Source organism: Trichechus manatus, unplaced genomic scaffold, assembly GCF_000243295.1.
Source record: "Trichechus manatus latirostris isolate Lorelei unplaced genomic scaffold, TriManLat1.0 scaffold00092, whole genome shotgun sequence".
Lineage (NCBI taxonomy): Eukaryota > Metazoa > Chordata > Mammalia > Sirenia > Trichechidae > Trichechus > Trichechus manatus.
Window position 1 is genome coordinate 7316445 of NW_004444028.1, and position 22344 is coordinate 7338788.

Consider the following 22344-nt stretch of genomic DNA (forward strand, 5'->3'; position numbering starts at 1 on the left):
AGGGTTGTTAACCAATGTCATAAAACAATATGTGTACTACTGTTTCATGAGAAATTATTTGTTCTGTAAACCTTCACCTGAAGTACAATTAAAAATAAAAAAAATAAAAAAAAAAAAATAGTCCTACCACAAAAAACTTTTGCCCAGAATGCAAATTTCCTTGAAGCATGTTCCTAGAAGTGAAATTACTAGGTCAAAGGTGTGAACAGTATTGTAGCCTGACATTTTGTTTCTCACATTTCTGAAACGTTTATTTTTTTCTTATTTTTGCAAATGTTAATTGTTATTTATTTATTATTGTGATTTAGGTGAAAGTTTACAGAGCTAATGAGTTTCATGAAACAGTTAATATACAAATTGTTTTGAGACATTGGTTGCCAACTCTGTAATGTGTCAACACTCTCCCCTTCTCCACCCCAGATTCCCTGTTTCCATTCGACCAGTTTTCCTGTCCCTGCCTGCCTCCTCATCTTTGCTCTTGGGCTCTTGTGCTCCTTAGTCTTGTGTACACGATTGAACTACGAAGCATGTTCCTCACGTATGTTAGCGTTGGCCCTATAGACCTGTCTAGTCTTTGACTGAAGGGTGAACCTCAGGAGTGACTTTAGTACTGAGTTAAAACGGTGCCCGGGGGCCATACTCTTAGGTTTTTCCAGTCTCTTTCAGACCAGCAAGCCTGGTCTTCTTTCTTTCTTACTTTTTTTTTTTTTTGTGAATTTGAATTTTGTTCTACATTTTTCTCCTGCTTTGTTCGGGACTCTCTATTGTGATCCCTGCCACATAGTCAGTGGCGGTAACCGGGTACCATCTAGTTGTTCTGGGCTCATTCTGGTGGAGGTTGTAGTAGTTGTGCTCTGTTAGTCCTTTGGACTAGTCTTTCCCTTGTGTCTTTGCTCTTCATTCTCCTTTACTCCAGTGGGACAGGACCAGTAGTTGTACCTTAGATAGCCACTCTCAGGCTTTTAAGACCCCAGTCACTACTCACCACTGTTGGAGTCAGCGTGAAAGTTTTTGCTGGAGAAAAAGTCACACTAATTTGAAGTGTAAACGCGTTATCTGAGTGTACCTGGTCAGTAATCTGGTCAATGAGGATACCTTAAAATATTTAAATTGGTGTGTCTTTGATTGCTAGTGAGGCAGTGACCTGAACATTTTGCTAGACGATGCGTCAACATTTTGCCGATGAAAGCTCTGAACTCACCTCTAAATACCACTTATCTATCCATTGGGTGGAGCCTTGATGGAGCAGTGGTTAAGAGCTCGGCTGCTAACCAGAAGGTCGGCAATTCAAATCCACCAGCTGCTCCTTGGAAACCCTATGGGCAGTTCTACTCTGTCCTATAGGGTCGTTATGGGTTGGAATTGACTTGACAGCAATGGGTTTGGTTTTTTTTCAGTGTGTGCTGAGAGCTGTCCTTGTATATAAGGTTCAAATACTTTTAATGAGCTTTTTCAGTCACATTTGCCTTGCATACTTTACCTCAGTCTGTTAGCTTTATTTGTGGTAGAATCCTATTCCATTTCATTGTACTGAGGTTTTTGGATATATTCAAATGTATCTTATCATGAAAATGCATTTTATTTTTCTACAATAGTTATAAATTTATCTATCACACATTAAAATAAAAATTTAAAAATATTTAATTCTTTAACATACTCGCAACTTAAGACACTGAATAGTGGGTGTTATTATTAGCCCATTTTCCAAGAATATTTCTTAAATAATGTTTAATATGCACAAGTGTGTTACTTGTTTTGCACAGTAGGTGCTTATAGTCTGGTATTTTGAGTCTATTTCTGGAATCTGGATTTAATTTCATTTGTCATTTTTTTTCAGATTTTAGCCTCATATGAAACAGACTTCATAATTATGATTATATTTATTTAAATAATCATTCATATTCTTGAGAATTAAAATTCACCATAGAGTTTTAGTTTTCTGAAATATTCTATGGTATTTTAGTTGGTATTCCTGCAATCTGTATCTCAACTTTGAGTTAGTGTTCATATTATTATTATTTTTATCTGTATGTTCTAATGTTTTTTCTACAGTGAACATACAGGAACAATATGCTTTAATTTTTTTTTTATTGTGGTAAAATGTGTATAACAAAACATTTGCTGCTTCAACCATTTTTAAGTGTGCATTTCAATGACATTAATTACATTTACCATGTTGTGCAAACATAAACACTATCCATTAGGTACAATATACTTTTAAAAATTAAAAAATAAAAAAAAAACATGATATAAAGATTATGTAATGGTAATAAAAAGAAATATAACAGGGCAGTACGATTGTAACTTCATGACTAAAAGTTGGTTAAGATAGAGAAGCACGGGTTGTCTTACTGGCTTCTATATATGGATTTCCGAACCTCTCAGGTATATTGAGGACTGGAACATTTTACTCTTCTTAGCTACAACTCTGAAAGAACTATGTCAAGACTTACCAAACCAGGAATAGTCTTGGCACAACACAGGTGTTTGTTTGGAATACATAATGGTGTCACCTGGATATTTTTTTCTTTTTTCTTGACTAATTAACTATTGACATAATTATTAGCGGTATTTCAAATAAAAGAGTTGATTAGAGGGGATTCACGTCAGATTTATTTTTTTGATTGAGATGAGGCGACTTTGTTTTTGGACTTGATGGAGTAATAGGGCTTGAATTTACACCCCAGCCTTTAACAGCTAGAACACTGGACCAAATACATAACAATAGCTTTCAGAATTTGGTAAACAGGCAGTACAGATCTAGGATCCTTGAAAGAAGGAAAGCAAATGAGATACATTTTACAATTGCTCAGAGGGAGATTTCAGGACTCCGTACAGGGAGAGGGAACACAAACAGAGCCCAGAAGTCTCTCTGAGTTGAAAACATAAATTGGAGTTCAAGGAGGCCAACACAGGCAGAATTTGTAGGGCAGAGTACCGAAGAGGATGGGACTGGACAAGGGGAAATCTCTGGATATTTTCAGAGAAACCCCATTAAGCCTTTTGCTGAGCGATATGCACATGCGTGAGAGGAAACTATGGGGGCCACAAAGCGGTAAGCTGACCAATTCCTGGAGCTCACATGAGGCTGGGAATAGCTGGTGTTCTACCAGCCAGAGTGGTACGATCTCATAATTTCCAAGACATGGGATAGAGTTCTCAGAAGGGTATTAAAACCAAAAAAACCCACTGCCATCAAGTCAATTCCAACTCACAGTGACCCAATACGACAGAGTAGAACTGCCCCATAGGGTTTCCAAGGAGCAGCTGGTGGATTTGAACTGCCAACCTTTTGGTTAGCAGCCAGAGCTCTTAACCTCTGAGCCACCAAAGCTCCCAGAAGGGTATTCCAAACCAAAACCAAACCCTTTGCCATCAAGTTGATTCCAACTCATAGTGACCCTATAGGACAGAGTAGAACTTCCCCATAGGGTTTCCAAGGAGCGCCTGGTGGATTCGAACTGCTGACCTTTTGATTAGCAGCCAAACTCTTAACCACTATGCCACCAGGGTTTCCAGAAGGGTATTAGTGTGGCTAAAGTGTTCCCTAGGCTAAAGGATGGACCTATCCTAACCAAGTTTAAAAGCAGGTTTTGAGGGGAACAAATTGATTCCAAGTAACGTAACTGCACACCAGCAAAATCCAACACTAACTGAAGAAATTTAGCACCCAACAATGTAAAATTCACAATGTTTGGTAGCCAATAAAAAATGACCAGGTATACAAAGAAGCAGGAAAATATGACCCATAACCAAGAGTAAAATCAATTAATAGAAACAGACACAGAAATGACAGAATAATGGGATTAGAGGATAAATATATTAAAACAGCTTTTGTAAATATACTTTATATGCTCAATAATGTAGAGAAAAACATGAGAGAAAAATAGAAGATACAAAACTGACCCAAATGGAACTTCCAGAGATGAAAAATACAATATAAAAAATGAAAAATATAGTGGATGGGATTAACAGCAGATTAGATACTGTAGAACATAAAAAAAAAGTGAACCTGAAATCATAGCAATAGAAACTATTCAGAATGAGACACAGAGAGAAAAAATACTGAAAATAAATGAACAGATTATCATAATATGAGTGACAATATAAGCAGTCTAACGTACATACAACTGGAGTCCCAGAAGGAGAGGAGGAGGGAAGGGATGAAAACAGAAAAAAATATTTTAAGAAATAATGACTAAAATTTTCCAAATTTGATGAAAACCATAAACCCATACACAATGAACTTCAGGTAGAACAAACATAAAGAAAACTACACAATGGCACATTATAAGAAAATTGCTGAAAACCAGTGATAAAGAGAAAAATTTAAAAACAGAAGGAAAAAGGACATACTCTTTATAGAGGAACAAAGATAAGTTACAGAGAAAATATGCCAAGTAATTATCTATATAATTATCAATTTCTTATCGATCATTCAGTTTAATAGAATGTAAGTGAAATTCTTCCCAAACTAAAAAAAAAGAGTTTTCTTTCCCATTTGTGATTTTCCATTTTTATAAAATTCAGCTAGTGATTTATGAATTTTACTAAATATTTAATAAAACCAAATTTTGATGATTTCTATAGTTTAAAAATTTCTAAGTTTTAAATTCTATCTTTTTATTTGCTTTAAATATTTTTCTTAGTTTATTTTGGTTCTTTTCCATTTCAGTTTTTAAAAATAGTTATAACTTCAATTTAATAAATTTAACTTTGTCTTTTTATGAAGTCGACATAAGCGTTCATGGCTTTATCTTTTTTCTTGTACTTGATTCATGTACTTACTCCAGCAAATATTTATCATGCATCCACCTTACGTTATGTTCCCTGGCAAGCATTCTTGTTTCAGTACATATCATGTATACCTATGAATGAACTGAATCATGATGCAAATTGTATTTCTTTCTGTGTATTGTGACCAAAAATATTTTGAAAGCATTATTCATTCTCTCTGGTGGCGCAGTGGTCAAGAGCCTAGCTGCTAACCAACAGGTGAGTGGTTGGAACCCACCAGCTGCTCTGTGGGAGAAAGATGTGGTAGTCTGCTTCCATAAAGATTACAGCCTTGGAAACCCTATACGGCAGTTCTACTCTGTCCTATAAGGTTGCTATGGATCGGAATCCACTCGACAGCAGGGGTTTGGTTTTTTGGATTGGCGTTGAAAGGAGCCCTGGTGGCACAATGCTTAAGTGCTCCGCTGCTAACTGCAAGGTTGACAGTTTGAACCCACTCAGCAGCTCCGAGGGAGAAAGACCTGGTGATCTGCTCCTGTAAAGATTACAGTCTAGAAAACCCTATGGGGCAGTTCTACCCTGTCACATGGGGTCACTACAAGTAAGAAATTCACTCAACAGCACCTAACAACAACATAGGTGTTCAACACATCAAGGAAGAAAGAGCAGATCCAAGAACTCAGAAAGCATAGATTGTGGAAATTTAGCGTTGATGCTGGCTGCACTCCATACTCAACAGTCTTACAGACAATTTGATTTGAAGTTTCATAAGTCAGCTCAAATTTGCTTAAGTTAAAAGGGGCACAAGGCTATAAGGGTGCTTTACAGAACCTAAGGTCTAGAGAACATTTCATGGGGCATCAGAAATGGACAGTGGAAAATCACCAGAAACCGAGTCATCTCTCCCTCTTCACCTCTTACTGTGAGGCTCCATGGTGTGTGCGTGTGTGTGTGTGTGTGTGTGTGTTTTAATTGTGCTTCAGGTGAAATTTTACTGCTCAAGTTAATTTCTCATTCAAAAATTTATACACATATAGTTTTGTGACATTGGTTGCAATCCCCACAATGTGATAGCACCCTCCCCCTTTCCACCCTGGGTGCCTTGTGTCCATTCAACCATTCCTGTCCCTTCCTGCCTTCTCGTCTTGCGTTTGGTAAGGAGCCACCCATTTGGTCTCATATATCTGATTAAACTAAGAAGCATGTTCCTCACGTGTATTATTTTTTGTTTTATAGTCCTGTCTAATCTTTGCCTGAAGAGTGGGCTTCGGGAGTGATTTCAGTTCTGGGTTAACAGAGCATCCAGGGACCATAGTTTTGGGGATTCCTCCAGTCTCTGTCAGACCATTAAATCTGGTCTTTTTAAGTGAATTTGAATTCTGTTCTACATTTTTCTCTAGCTCTGTCCGGGACTCTCTGTTGTGTTCCCTGTCAGGGTGGTCATTGGTGGTAGCCGGGCACCATCTAGTTCTTCTGGTCTCCATGGTGTTTTATTTCTGTTCTATCTGAGCATGTACTTCAACCTTTTCTTTCCTTTGCTTTTCTGTCTGCTCAGCCCCTCACATATCCTCTTACGTACCCATAGACTCTGACTAGAATGCGTGTGTCCCATTCCAAATTTCCACAAGGGACAATCTGATTGGCCCGTGTGTGCCAGGGGCCTATCCATGGAGCAATCAAATGTGGCCAAGAGAGTGACGTCAACGAGGACATGCCTGTGGAAATTACCCTCATGGGAGAGGGCAGTTCTCAAAGGAGAATCCCAGAAGGAGTCTTGTATAACAAATGTATACAGTTGATGGTCATTGCAAGGACCTATCAAGAGAAAGCGCATCAGAAAAATAACTAATACCTGCCTTATTCTGATAAAGGATTTGAGGCAGCTAAGTCTTAAATCATGCTCAGGTGCAGACTTTAATACTGGAAGCCTGGAAAGTAAATAAAGCTATTATTGTTGTTGTTAGTAGCCATGGAATCAGCTCTGACCCATGGCGATCCCAGAAAGAAATGTTGCTTGGTCCTGCACCATCTTCACAAAGGTTGGTGTTCTTGAGTCCGTTGTTGCGGCCACTATGTATTGTTGAGTGCCTTCCAACCTAGGTTGCTCATCTTCCAGCACTATATTGGACAATATTCTCTTGGGATCCATAGAGTTTTTACTGGCTAATTTTCCAAAGTAGATCCCCAGGCCTTTCTTCCTAGTCTCAGTCTGGAAGTTCCACTGAAACCAGTCTACCATGGGTGACGCTGCCAATATTTGAAATGCCAGTGGCATAGCTTTCACCATCATAGCAACATGGAAGCTACCACAGTATGACAAATGCTTTAATTCAAAATTATTAAAATTTTCAAGGGTGATTCAGTAGTTTGAATTATTGTCCTAGGTGGAAAATTTTATTCCTAGTGATTTCAGATAAGTGTGGAGATTTTTAAAAGTGAGAGTTTGGCTGGTTTTTAACCAAAACTACTTGAGTAAGAAAATGTGGTAAGACAAAAATTAGTCAATCAATTTGAATTTAATCAACAGAAGGGGTTGATTTTAGATATTTAAAGTATTTTGGTCGATTGTAATGTTTTGGTTAACGAATTGTTGAAATTACATAAGGAAATGAAACTCAGTTGCCTGGCTTTCACCAGGTGTTTCTAGATGATTGTAGATAATTGCACCCCACAGCGTGGGTTTTAAACATTTTAGGCTAAATATCTTCTTGTTTTATGAGGAGGGGAAGTGAAATGCGGAACAAATCATTACTCTGGACAGGAAGCAATAGAAAGGCAAATCAGCGTTGTTCTTGCCTTGGTCCTTTGCATTGTTCTTACACTTTTACTGGAAAAACTTTGCAGAAATGCCCTTTTGGATCACCAGTTAGTTGCTCAGTAAATGTGCTGTCTGATATAGCTCAAGCCCCAGCTGGGACTGAATGTTTCTGTTCCCCTGGGGAAAGACCCTGTACCCTGAGCTAATTTGCATATGGCTTCAGGTGGCTGGTAAAGGGAGGGAGCTGCTGCCTTGGGGCCAGGGTTCCCACCTTGTGGGGAGAGGGCAATGTGTATTCCAACAGGCATGAGTGTACATCCTTTTGTGCAATTATACTTGGAAAGTAGAATGTTAAAAACAAAAAAAACCCAAATCGGCTGCCATCGAGTCGTTACCAACTCATGGTGACCCTGTAGGACAGAGTAGAACCGCTGCATAGAGTTTCCAAGGACCGTCTGGTGGATTCAAACTGCCAACCTTTTGGTTAGCAGCCGTAGCACTTAACTACTACTCCACCAGGGAGGGCTAAGTAACAATAAATTTTGTTAGGTTGAGCTGACCTGCTGTCCTGGGAGTTGGATAAGTGAAGCAGCTTGGAGGATAAGCCAATAACTGCAAGCTAGGCAGTTATCCTCCTTTTGGTTCAATCATTTTCCTTTGTGAGAACCAAAAAAAAAGAAAAAACCCAAATCCGTTGCCATTGAGTCAATTCCAGCTCATAGGGTTTCCAAGGAGCAGCTAGTGGATTTGAACTGCTGACCATTTGGTTAGCAGCCAAACACTTAACCACTGTACCACCAGGGCTCCTCTTTTGTGAGGGAAGTGAAAATTTGTAATGTTGGAGTCTCCTTGAGAAGACCCTCAAGAATAAAGAGCTGGGTTCCTGCAGGTCTTTCTTGAGCAGAGGTTGTCCTAGAGAGAGACCATTCCTGAAGCCATCAGCTCTGGCCTCTTCTCCAGACAAGGAGCTCAGATATGGCTGGAGGGATTCTGCTAATAGGCTGCTGGGGGAGTGTCTTAGTTATCCAGTGCTGCTACAACAGAAATAACACAAGTGAGTGGCTTTAACAAAGAGACATTTATTCTCTCACAGTCTAGTAGGCTAAAAGTCAGAATTCAGGGTGCAAGCTCCAGGGGAAGGTTTTCTCTCTTTGTTGGCTCTGGGGGAAGGTCGTTGTCATCAATCTTCCTCTGGTCTAGGAGCTTCTAAGCACAGGGACCCCAGATCCTAAGGATGCACTCTCCTCCTAGTTCTTCACTCTTGGTGGCAGAAGGTCCACCTGTCTCTCTGCTAACTTCTCTCTTTTATATCTCAAAAGAGATTGACTCAAGATACAACCTAGTCCTGTAGATTGACATTAACATAACTGCATCTAATCCTGCCTCATTAACATCATGGAGGTAGGATTTACAACACATAGGAAAACAACATCAAATCACAAAATTGTGGACAACCACACAATACTGGGAATCATGGCCTAGCCAAGTTGACACACATTTTGGGGGGACACAATTCAATCCATAACAGGGAGCATGCAGGCAGCTATTGTCAGACAATGACAATGGTGAGAAAATTGGGGTCCTGGTGGCACAGTGGTTGAGAGCTTGGCTGCTAACCAAAAGATCGGCAGTTCGAATCCACCAGCTGCTCCTTGGAAACCCCATGGGGAAGTTCTACTCTGTCCTATAGGGTTGACTCGACAGCAATGGGTTTGGTTTGGGTTATTTATAGTGGTTTCAGAATAATCAATGGAGAAGACCCCAGGAAAGCCTTTCCACTTTAAATGAGGTGGCAAGAAAATACTTGCTCCTACAACTGTGCCCTCTCCTCTTTCTATTGGATCATTCCCTTCTATTTAAAATTTGCTACAGTATTGCTCATCTTTTAAAAAGCCTTCACTAGATCCCTTATCCCCCTCCAGCTGTCAGACTATTTCTCTGCTCCTCTTCCCAGAAAAAGATCTCGGAAGAGTTGTCTACACTCTGCCACCAATTCTTCACTTCTTTTCAGTCTGCTCTTTATCTTCAGGATGCTTTTGGCAATAAATAGCATAAAACTCTGAATCAACTATCTAAAATAAAATGAGGCTCAAATAACAAGAACCCCACAGGTATAGCAGTCTCCAGGCATGGGCTCTGGCTCTGCTTTGCTGCCATTCTCTTGTCTCTGCCCTCCGCTTTGAAGTTGGCTTTATCATCAGGCTGGTACTGAGGTGGTTTCCATAAATCTAGGGGTCACGTGCAGATATGGCAATAGACAATGAAAGAAGAAGAGCTGTCTTTTCCTTGTGTCTCTTTCTAAGGAAAAAGAGGCCTCTACTGAAATCTTCCAATGGTCTTACCCTCATCTTGTTGGCCAGAGTTGTATCATGGCCCATTTCTACACAAATCATTCACAAAGGAAAGTGGACCACAGTGGTTGGCTTGGACCAATGAGGATTTATACTGGAGCTGGTGGTTCTGTTTGTAAGGGAGATGGGGAGAATAGATTCTGGGGAAGTATCTAACACTTCAGTCTAACTTTTGTCCCAGCACTACACTCAAATGGCACTACACAAGGCACCGATGACATCCTGTCTCCAGATCCAATGAGCGTTTCTTTGTCTTCATTTTATTCCACCATTTAGCAACATTTTACATAGTTGAATACATTTTAGCTTCCACAACACCACACTCTTCTGGTTTTTCTTGTCCTTCTGGTTGCTGTGTCTCAGTTTCCTGGGTTAGGTGCACAGGATTTAAAAACAGGACTCACCCGATTTCATCTTCAGCTGAGGTCCCAACACAACAGGAAAAAAGGATGCTCACATTTCAAAGTGAGGAATGAGATGATTAGCTGGGACTTGCAAAGGAGGTGGCCAAGGATGAATTTTACAATCCTTAGTTGATTTAACAAGGAGTCCTGGTGGCACAATGGTTACGCACTTGGCAGCTAACCAGAAAGTTGGTGGTTTGAGCCCATCAGCCACTCCGAGGGAGAAAGATGTGGCAGTCTGCTTCCGTAAAGATTTACAGCCTTGGAAACCCTATGGGACAGTTCTACTCTGTCCTATAGGGTCACTATGAGTCAGAATCAACTCAATGGCAATGGGTCTTTCACGTGTCTGTAAAAGAGGTCAAAGAGACCAAGCTGGATAGGAAATTGGAGAGAAAATTTCTTTAGAAAGATCTGCAATGTAAGTTTTCCCTCATAGTAGGGAAGCAGTGGTGGGGTTAGTGGCGGTTGCTCTTCCTTGCCTGCTTAGGGAAAGTGGACAGGAGTCTGACTGGTTGACTGGTTGCTTTGATGGCAGGGTAGAGAGATGATGCTGTGTTGGGGATGGCTGCTGTCTGGAATTTTGGGCAAAGAATGCTTGAGTGTTTCTTATGGACCCTATGTAGTACACATAGAGAGAGAATAGCCATGGGGCTTTCTTAGGTCCTGTCTTAGTTATCTAGTGCTGCTATAACAGAAATACCAGCAGTGAACGGTTTTAACAAAGAGGAATTTCTTCTCTCACAGTCTAGGAGGCTAGAAGTCTGAATTCAGGGCGCCAGCTCCAGGGGAAGGCTTTCTGTCTCTGTCGGCCCTGGGGGAAGGTCTTTGTCATCAATTTTCCCCTGGTCTAGGAGTTCTCAGCACAGGGACGCTGGGTCCAAAAGATGTGCTGTTCTCCTGGCTCTTCTTTCTTGGTGGCATGAGGTCCCCCTGTCTCTCTGCTTGCTTCTCTCTTTTATATCTCAAAAGAGATTGACTCAAGACAAAACCTAACCTTTTAGAGATTTTAGAGATTATGTTCTCCCTCATTAACATAACTGCCTCTAATCCTGCCTCATTAACATTACAGATGTAGGATTTATAACACATAGGAAAATCACATCAGATGACAAAATGGTGGACAATCACACAATGCTAGGAATCATGGTCTAGCCAAATTGATACACATTTTTGGAGGATTCATTTCAATCCACAGCGGATCCTAAAAGGGATAGTTGGAGGGGTATCCCCCTCTCCACAAACAAGCCCTGGAGATATACCATTAGATTCTGAGGTGGTGAGGGAAGAATTTCAAGTGACCAGCCTTAGGAGATACATTTACATATAGCAAGGGAAATACCATTGCAAAATTTCCTGAGATGGTGTAGTCTCTGAAGAAACCACAAAATTGCCCCATGAGGAAAAGAGAAAGACTAGGCCATAAACATCAGCCAAACTCAGATAGCTCTGATTAGTTCACGGTAGTACTAGTCAAGTAAGATCTTTCCTGCCCCATATCTTTTCTCAATTTTATGGCTTTAAACCACCGCCCCCCCCCCCGCCCCCACCCATGCTGATGACTTCCAAATGTTTACCTTTAGCCAAAACATTTTCTCTGATCTTCAGAATCATAAGAATAGTTTCCTACTGGCAATTCCACTTGATGTTGAATAGGCATCTTAACATGCCCAAAATTTCCCTGCCTCATGTCCACCATCTTTTTTCCCCCCAATTCTTTCCTATAATAATAAGGAGTATTATCTTCCTGCCAGTTCCTTAAACCTAAAATCTAGGAGTCATTTTGGATTTCTCCCTTTTCCTCATCCTCTGCATCCAGCCCATAATCAAATCCTGTCAGTTCTACCTGAAGAATATATCCCAAGTTCATCCTCTTCTCTCTATCTCTACTGTCACCCCCTAGTCAAAGACACCATTGTCTTTCACCTGGACTGAAAAAACCAAAACCAAACCCGTTGCCATCGAGTTGGTTTTAACTCATAGGGATGCTATAGGACAGAGTAGAACCGTCCCATAGGGTTTCCAAGGAGCGACTGGTAGATTTGAACCTTCACCTGGACTACTACTGGCAAACCCTGCTATCTGGTCTTCCTTTGTCTACTTTTGCCCTGTTTAGTCTGTTTTCTACATTGCCAGAGTGAATTTTTAAGCATTTAAATCTAATCATGTTACTCCCCTGCTTAAATCCTCCATTATTTTCCTATTTCATATAGAATAAAATTCAAACTCCTAACCACGGCCTACAAAAGCCTTTATGATCTGGTCCCTGACTTCTTCTTCACATATTGACCACTCTCTCTCTCGCTCACTGTTCTACAACCGCTCTTCTTTGAATGCCCCAGACTCTTGACTGCTTCAGGGACTTTGCACCTGTTCCCTCTGCCTGGAAGGTTCTTTTGCTGGCTCTTGTATGGCTGCATCCTTCTCAACTTTCAGGTCTCTGGTCAAATGTCACCTCTTTGGAGAGGCTTTCCTTGAGTACCCTTTCTAGGGTAGTTTCTCCCCCACCCTCTGTTACCTTCTTTCTGATCACCTTATTTCTTTCATCCATTGCACTTGTCACAAATTTAAATTATTGTATTACTTATTTATTTACTAATCTTATTTTCTCTCTTTTACCAAAACATAAATATCATGAAGATGGGGATCCTTCTGTCTTGTTCACACCAATATTCCTGGCACCTGGAATAGTACCTGGCAGATAGTAGATGCTCAATAAATACTTGGTGACTAGATGAATGTAAGGGGCAACACCTGGCAGTGATGTCCCCTGGAAGAACCACCTGGACCTGGATTAGATGAGCCCAGAGTGAAATCACAGGGCCCTAGGGCTTGTTCAGAGGGGCAGCTGTCTCTTCAAGGTGAGGTTTCCTCCAACTGACTGGGCTGCTTGCCCCACATCACCATGTTAGCTGCGAAGAGGTGGACTGGTTATTCAGGGTCTGGGGAAGCTAGATGTTAACAGTGATTAATTCTGTTCTCTCTGCAGTCAAATAAATAGAAGATGAAAGAGAAGAAATCTTATGCAAGTCTTGTGCAGCCTGTCCCCAAGGAAATCCCATTAGAATGGGGGAGAAAAGCAACACTTTCAGCATTCCACTCTTCAATGGGTAGACTGAAAGGACAACCCTTCGGTGCAGAGGGCCCAGGTGAAAATCTCTCTCCTTGTGAGAGACCAAGAGTACTCGAGACTTCCTAAAACCAAAAACACCTAGTGTACACCCAACAAATAGAGGATTCAAGATAACTTGGATGGGGTGCCGTGAATCACAGAAATAATGAGGAATTCTGGAATACCATTCTATGTTTATAACCCCTGTTCCCTCCTCCACAACCAAATTCAGATTTCAAATAGCCACAGATGACAATGACTATTTAAGCACCATGGTATATAGAAAACAGAAGTGCTTTGGGGTCAGAGACATCTGGGTTCAAATTATATCTCTGTCAGTTACTGGCTGAGTGATCTGGGGGAGTCATTTAACCTCTCTGAACCTTAGTTTATCCATCTATAAAATAGTTACCTTTGCAAAATTGTTGTTTCAGTTAAAGGTGGGAAGTGCCCAGCAAACAGTGGTCTGGTCATTATGGCGGTAGATTTTTGGTTTATACCTCACTGTGCTAAAATACTTCACAAACATTACAAAAGGCCTCCCTTACCTTTCTCCTCCCATCGCTATAAACCTTGGAGAATCTCAGCCTTGCAGAGAAGCCAAATGCTTTAAAGCAAAAAGTTTATTTCAAGTGAATTTCGGTCAAGATTGATATCCAACCTATCATTAGTATATTTTAAGACTAATGGCAGCTGTGATCCATGCCGGAAGCAAAATGAAACCCAATTCCAAGGGATGGGAAGTTACTAGGAAGTATCAGGGTTATAAGGTGACAGGCTGTATCATGACTTAAGAGGTTAAGTCTAAACAGGAGAATGTCAATATAGGAGGGCTACACTTCTTGGGGGATAAATGGGAATCTACTTTCCAAATTATCCCACCATGTCATTCAGTTTCTTCAAAGCCTTTTACCGATGACATCTTACACATCCCCTCAAGAGGTGGGTAGTCGTCTGCCATGAGAAATGAGACTATAGCACATAAATGTGGGTTGCAGTGGCGGCCATGTTTTCTGACACATGGATGAGGAAGCTGAATGAGCCAGTCTCAGTGAGAAAAAAAAAAGTAAAGCAGATGTTTAGAGAGGAGAAGACAGAGTGTCTACTGGTTCATTTCCTACCCAAGGTCTAGGACCATTCCTTGTCACGGGTTCAAAGAGCTATCCCTGTGTCCTATAACTAAAGCCAGTTTGAGTTGGGTTTTATTACTCGTAACTGCAAAAACCCTAACTAACACAGCATATAATACAATGCTTTGTACATAGCAACCCTCCAGCAAATTATCACTATTATTATTACCGTTGCTTTGGTACTAGTTCATGAAGATCATACCCCTAACCTCACTGGGGCATTCCTGAAGCTTGTCTTCAGTGTGATCTTCAGATACAGTTTGAGCAGGGTAACAAATCCTGGCCTTAAACCAAATCCTTACAACTGGTTATATCCATGGAACATACCTGTTCTTACATCCCTGTCTCATCCATTCATCCATTGATTCATTCATTCAATATGCCTCAAATTCAGAAGAGTTTCCTCTTAGTCAAACCATCTGATCACAAGATTCTTTAACCACCCTGAAGGAGCCCTTAGTAGAAGTCACTTGGAGTGAGAGAGTGGATCTAGTGGTGGTGTTCTCCGAAGGAAGGCTTGTTAGAGTTGTATGGTTAGGGTTTTCTCATCACTGGACGGTACTTAGACGGGCCATGTCCTGTCTGTCAGTAGCTGTTGTAGATTGAATTGTGTCCCCCAGAAATGTGTGTCAACTTGGCTAAGCCGTGGTCCCCAGTATTGTGTGGTTGTTCTCCATTTTGTGATCTGATGTGATTATCCTACGTGTTGTAAATCCTAACCTCTACAATGTTAATGAGGTAGGACTAGAGGCAGTTATGTTAATGAGGCAGGACTCAATCTACAGGATTAGGTTGTATCTTAAGTCAATTTCTTTTGAGAGAGAATCGAGCAGAGAGGAGAGGGGCCTCATTACCACCAAGCAAGAAGAGCCAGGAGGGGAGCATGTCCTTTGGACCTGGGGTGCCTGTGCCGAGAAGCTCCTAGATGAGGGGAAGAATGATGACAAGGACCTTCCCCCAGAATCAACACAGAAAGAAAGCCTTCCTCTATAGCTGGCGCCCTGAATTGGGACTTCTGGCCTCCTAAACTGTGAGAGTAGCTAACTCATATCTTACAGGCCTGAGCTGATCCATGTTCTTCTGGATCCTGCCCGACCCTCACATCAGCCTCCTGGTCTCCTCTGTGCTTTGCCTGACTTTAATTGTAACAGCTGCTGCCTCCTTCCCTGATTCTGTACTAAACCATCCCGGCTTCTAGCCGGCTTCTTGAGAGCAGGTATCAAAAGGGCTGGGAGAAAGTTTCTCCATGTCTTTGTAGGGAGGTGTTTTTACTAACAGCGTGACTTCTTTGAGCTGCAGTGAGTCTCTTTTCTGTAATTGTTGCCATCAGCAGAGGAGCCTTCTGCTATTTGAGCTCAGCATTGCCAGAGATAGCCAGAGAAGCAATACATATCACACAAGGAATGTGGCCTTGGATATGGGTCACTTTCATCAGGCAGGGAACCAAAATCACTCATTCTGCCTCTCCTGAGAACCACAGCTGTGCAGTCACAAACTGCATGAAGAAGCTAAGCAGCTGAATTAATGCGCTAGAAAACGCTGCAGCAAAGGCATCAGAGCGGGGAGTGGCCCTGGGTTGGTGTCAAGGCATAAGTCAGTTCTCATTCCACAGAGCTGTGGTCTCTTCTCTCAGGGCCCCATCAGCAGCCTTGGACGACAGTTTTGTGGGGAGTGAGTAGATCCACAGTTGGAAGGGGTGGGTGCTTCTGGGCCTGGCGCTGTGCATTTCTGGCTTGATGCCATTCTCTGTTTTGGAGACAGTTCTACTTACAGCAGTGGGGCCAGGGTGTGAGGGTCACAATCAGGTCAGATGGGGAGGGCTTTTTGCTGGAAGCAGCCCGAGACCACGTGGCCAGGGTGGAGAACCAAATCACCCCAAAACAAGCGGCATGATCGGAATGGAATAATGTCTGACCATTGGGTCAAGGAGACTGGTCCCGAAGGAAAGCTGCGGATAGCAGTTTTGTGGAGGAGTTTCCCTTCCCTGTAGGGTTTGCTGTGTGGTGTACAGGGTGTACAGATGGAAGGCTGAGCCTGGAACCTGGTAGAAGGGGAATCCCTCAAGTTCCTAGGTCTGGGGAAGTGTGGGATTTGACAGATAACTGGTGCAGCCTACCTCCCTGTCTATAAAACCATGTCTTGTATGAACTGTGGAACTTTTCATTTCCATTAGCTGTAATAGTGAAACGTGGACTGTTCTCACATGAAAGGCACCTAGGAAATTTGCAAGCCTACAAACAACTTCCCCCAGCCTTTTCTCGGCCCAAGATGGAGGCTTTGGGGTCTCACCTATGCTAAATTCTATTTGTCACAAGATGCAAACTTGCTAGATTGTAGGCAACCTCTGTGTTCTCGCTCATTGTCACTTGAGGCTCCTGAAATCCACTGATCCACAAGCAGGTAACAATTATTTGATTAAATGTCTTCCATGTGTTCTTCATAGCTGCTCCATGGTGTCTTTCTTGAATATCATTATTTTTTGTCATGTCATCTGTCTTAGGCTGGGTTCTCTAGAGAAGCAAAATCAGTAAAGAGTATAAATATATATATATAGAGAGAGAGTTATATTAAGGAAACAGCTCACGTGATTTTAGAGGCTAGAACGTCCCAAGTCTGTGGATCAGGGTAGAGGGCTCTCCCAATTCATGCAGCTGCAGAAGCTGGTGAGCCCAAGATCGGCAGGTTGGAGGGCAGGGTTCTCACTCACAGGCTGTGAGGCTCAATGAATTCCAAGATCAGCAGGCAAGACCGCAAGGTTTCTCCTGATTCACGTAGCTGCTGGGGCTGGTAAACCCAAGATCTGCAGGTCGGAGAGCAGGGCTCCACTCACAGGATGTGAAGATTGATGAATCCCAAGTTCGGCAGATAAGCTGACAGCTCAAGTCCCAAGAACCGGAGGCGAGATGATAGGAGGCAGCCGCAGGATCCAGAGCGAACAAAAAGCCAGAACGTCTGCTTATATTCAGATGCAGGCCACACCCCCAGGGAAACTCGCTTTCTACTGATTGGCTACTCACAGCATAATTCAATCATGGGAGTGATCACATATAAACACTGAGAATCATGGCCCAGCCAAGCCGACACACTGTCTTAGCCATCACACCATCTAATCACTACCAGCAGAAAAGGAAAGCATTGAAAGCCTTAAATGTCTTTCTTTTTTAAATTTGATCTTTATTTTCTTTTAAACAGAAGCAAATCATAGAGAGCTGTGATAAACTTGAAAGAGATCACATTATACAAATTTTGAGGAATACTTAACTATTAGTCAAACCTGAAAAATAATAATATAATGGAAATAGTCTAGTAGTAGAGAAGTCTGGGCTCCAGTCCCATTCAAGTCTCCAACCAACATCACGACCTCTCATGTCCCTTAATCTCTTTGAGCCTCATCTCTCAAATGAGAGAGTGACTACAGCAGAGCTTCTCAAACTGTGATGAGCACGTGGCTCACCTGGGGTCTTGTGAAAATGCAGATTCTGGTTCAGTCGCTCTGGGGTGTGGCCTGAGACTCCACATCCCAGGTGATGCTAATGCTGCTGATCCCACTTGAGCAGCGAGGACATACAGGACCTCTAAGTAGGGCCTCTGAGTCCCTGGGTGGTACAATAGTTGCTAACCAGAGGTTGGAGGTTCGAGTCCACTCACAGGCACCCTGGAAGAAAGGTCTGGTGATTTAATTCTGAAAAATCAGCTTTGAAAACCCTATGGACACACGCGGGGTTGCCATGAGTTGGAGTTGACTTGATGGCAACTGGTTTCATAAAATATACAGAATACAGGTGCCTGGGTCTTACCTCCAGAGAGAATGGTACAATTAGTCTGGGGTGGGCCTAGGCATCCAAAAAAAAAAAAAAAAAACCAAACCTGTTGCTGTCGAGCGATTTTTTTTTTATTGTTGTTGTTGAAGTGAAAGTTTACATTTCAAGTTAGTCTCTCATACAAAAATTTCTACATACATTGTTATGTGACCCTAATTGCTCTCCCCGTACTGTGACAACACACTCCTCCTTTCCACCTCTGATTCCCCATGTCCATTCAACCAGCTCCTGACCCTCTCTGCCTTCCCATCTCACCTCCGGACAGAAGCCACCCATTTAGTCTCATGTATCTACTTGAGCTAAGAAGCACACTCTTTACGAGTATCACTTTATGTTCCACAGTCCAGTCTAATCTTTGTCTGAAGAGTTGGCCTCAGAAATTGTTTTAGTTCTGGGCTGATACAGAATCTGGGGGCTATGCTTTCTGCGGTTCCTCCAGTCTCAGTCAGACCATTAAGCCTGGTCTTTTTACTAGAATTTGAGTTCTGCATCCCACCCTTCCCCTGCTCCATCGGGGACTCTCTGTTGTGTTCCCTGTCAGGGCGCTCATTGGTGGTAGCTGGGCACCATCTAGTTCTTCTGGTTGTTGAGCAATTCTGACTCATAGCAACCCTACAGGACAGAGTAGAACTGCCCCATAGGGCTTCCCAGGAGCGGCTGGTGGATTCGAACTGCCAGCCTTTTGGTTAGCAGCCAAGCTCTTAACCACTGTGCCACCAGGGCTCCAGTATTTTTAAATCAGGGTTGAATATTGCTATGGTGAACCTTAGGAATCTGTGAAAAAATGTGCACACATGTACATAAATATGTATATACATACGTGTGTATGTATGTGTGTATATATACGTATGTATATATACATACTTATGGAGCCCTGGTAGTGCAGTGGTTAAGTACTACTGCTGCTAACCAAAAGGTCAGCAGTTCAAATCCACCAGCTGCTCCTTGGAAACCCTATGGGGCAATTCTACGCTGTCCTATAGGGTCTCTGTGAGTCAGAATCGACTTGACGGCACAAGTTTTTGGGTTCTATACATACGTACATAGATATACATATGCATACACACAGAGAGAAAGAGTTCCCTTTTTTCAGAAAATGTGGAAAATTAGAATCTGCCCCTTTCTGCTTTTGTTGTGGGAGTGGGAGGGCAGAGAAGGTTTAGAGGAAACAGCAGTGTCCAGGCAAAGAGGCCATGAGGGCAAACAAGGCCTGCCCTTTGAACAGCCAGGCAGGAGTGCGCCTCGGTAAGGCAGCACTGGCTCACACAGAGCTTGGTGGCCAATGGGGCCTGTCTGCCCTCCGGCGGGCACCTGCCCAAGATTTTTTTTTATCGTGCTTTAAGTGAAGTTTACAGTTCAAGTCAGTTTCTCATACAAATATTTATACACATTGCTATGTGACCCTAGCTGCTCTCCCTATAATGTGACAGCACACTCCTCCTTTCCACCCCTGACTTCCCGTCTCCATTCAACCAGCTCCTGACACTCTCTGCCTTCTAATCTCGCCTCTGGACAGGAGCTGCCCATTTAGTCTCATGTATCTACTTGAGCTAAGAAGCTGTCATGGATTGAATTATATCTCCCCAAAATATCTGTCAGCTTGGCTAGGTCATGATTCCCAGTATTGTATGACTGTCTACCATTTTATCATCTGATGTGATTTCCCTGTTGTAAATTCTATCACTATGATGTAATAAAATAGATTAGTAGCAGTTATATTGATGAGATCTACAAGATTAGGTAGTGTCTTAAGCCAGTCTCGTTTGAGATATGAAAGAGAGAAGTGAGCAGAGAGACATGGAGACCTCATACCACCAAGAAAGCAACACCAGGAGCACAGTGCATCCTTTGCACCTGGGGTCCCTGGGCCTGAGAAGCTCCTAGACCAGGGGAAGGTTGAGGACAAGGACCTTCCTCCAGAGCTGACAGGGAGAGAAAGCCTCCCCCTGGAGCTGATGCCCTGAATTTGGGCTTGTAGCCTACTAGGCTGTGAGAAAATAAATTTCTCTTTGTTAAAGCCATCCACTCGTGGTATTTCTGTTATGGCAGCACTAGATGACTAAGACAGAAGCAGTCTCTTCACGAGTATCATTTTATGTCCCATAGTCCAGTCTAATCTTTCTGAAGAGTTGGCTTCGAGAATGGTTTCAGTTCTGGGCTAATGGACTGTCCCAGGGCCATGTCTTCGAGGGTCCCTCCAATCTCAGCCAGACCATTAAGTCTGGTCTTTTTACTAGAATTTGAGTTCTGCACCCTACTCCGTCAGGGACTCTCTGTCGTGTTCCCTCAGGACGGTCATTGGTGGTAGCCGGCCACCATCTAGTTCTTCTGGTCTCAGGCTGATGCAGTCTCTGGTTTATGCGGCCCTTTCTCTCTCTTCAGCTAATATTTTCCTTGTGTCTTGGTGTTCTTCATTCTCCTTTGCTCCAGGTGGGTTGGGACTAATTGATGTATCTTAGACGGCTGCTCGCTAGCTTTTAAGACCCCAGATGTCACTCACCGAAGTGGGATGCAGAACATTTTCTTAATAAACTTCATTATTCTGCCCAAGACTTTAAGCTAATGCTCTTTCTCTTTTTAAACTTGAGTAGCTAGCACTACAAACCAGGAGGACTGCATCACCTGCCAGCTCGTCATTTGGAACTTTATTCTAAGCTTGGAAAAACTGAATTCATTTAGTACAGACGAGGCACCTGCAGTGAGAAGGGGAAAGAAAAAAAAAAAAGATTTGCACTGTTTATTCAAGCTGAAGAAGGAAATTCTTGTGCCTGATTTCCATTGCTCTATTCACCAGAGAAGCTTTTGCTGTAAATCTGTCTTGAAGGAGAGTGAGTGCTGTTAAAGAAAAAAAGGATAAAGTCAAAGCCTCTGTTGAAAGACTAAATGGCTGACTTGTTCAGCTGAGCCGTTAGTCAGGGTTTTCTAGAGACACAGAACCAGCAGAGATCTCCATCTATTTATATATAGATGCATGTGTACACAATGATGTATATGCACGCGTGCGCATGCACACACACACACACACACACACACACACACACAGATTTCTTTCTTTTTCTTTCCTTTTTATTGACCGAGATTTACTCTAAGAAATTGACTCACAGTTGTTGGGGGCTGGCAAGCCCAAAATCTGTAGGTTAGGTGACAGGTTGGAGATTCCTGCAGTCTTGTGTCCCCAATTCTGTAGCCCAGGTGATGGAAAGAGAGGAGTTCTGGCAACCTAAACCAAACTCACTGACACTGAGTCGATTCTGACTCATAGCGACCCTACGGGAAAGAGGAGAACTGCCCCATAGGGTTTCCAATGCTGTAAATCTTAAGGAAGCAGACTGCCACATCTTTCTCCTGCGGAGGGGCTCCTGCGTTCAAAACACTGACCTTTTGGTTAGCAACTGAGCACTTAGCCACTGCGCCACCAGGGGTCCTCTGAGTTCTGGCGACATGTCTATATATAGTCTGGAGGCAGAATACACCCTAAGGAAAACTCCCTTTTTGCTCTTAAGGCCTTCGATTGACTGGGTGAGGCCCACCTACTTACAGGGGACAATCTGCTTTCCTTAAGGCCAACTGATTTAATCACACGTAACTACTTCATTGGAAACCCTGGTGGTGCAGTGGTTAAGAGCTACAGCTGCTAAGCAAAAGGTCAGCAGTTCGCCTCCACCAGCTGCTCCTTGGAAACCCTATGCGGCAGTTCTACTCTATCCTCTAGGGTCACTATGAGCTGGAATCGACTTGATGGCAACAGGTTTGGTTGTTTGGGGTTTTTATCTAGATCGTGAAAGGGCCAGGCTAACCCAGCTGACACGAGGGCCACATTTCAAGGCAGGTTCATTGGACGATGTTGATGGCGGAAATAATTAAGGTTATGCGTTTTCCTCATGCCTGTGCTCTGGACTGTTACCAGTTTATGGGCGTTTGGTGCAGTGGAATCCAAAGGTATAGACGGCTGGCTTATTTTATTAAAATCAGGGCTTACATGAGCGGATTGGTTGACCTACTTCTTAAGAAAAATGACCTATTGGAATTTA